The following is a 258-nucleotide window of genomic DNA, read 5'->3' on the forward strand; positions in this document are numbered from 1 at the left end:
CGGGGAGCTGGGCCTGCGCTCCGCCACGGGGGTCGTTCAGCTCCTGAGGCCGCACCGCTCGCATCTGCTGTCTTCCTTTCCTCTTCCCTGCCTTTTCCCTTCCTTCCTCTTCTCCCTCCTCGGTGACACCCAGTCACACCGGTGACCAGGGCTGCAGTGATTGCTTGTAAGCAGGGAGCCCAGCTGGAGAGCATTTTTGTTCAGTAGCCCCTCAAACCACGCATTAAAAAGCACCTTAACGGCGGGATTTTAAACCCT

This window comes from Nestor notabilis, unplaced genomic scaffold, assembly GCF_000696875.1.
Source record: "Nestor notabilis isolate BGI_N333 unplaced genomic scaffold, ASM69687v1 scaffold11652, whole genome shotgun sequence".
NCBI classification, from domain to species: Eukaryota; Metazoa; Chordata; class Aves; order Psittaciformes; family Psittacidae; genus Nestor; species Nestor notabilis.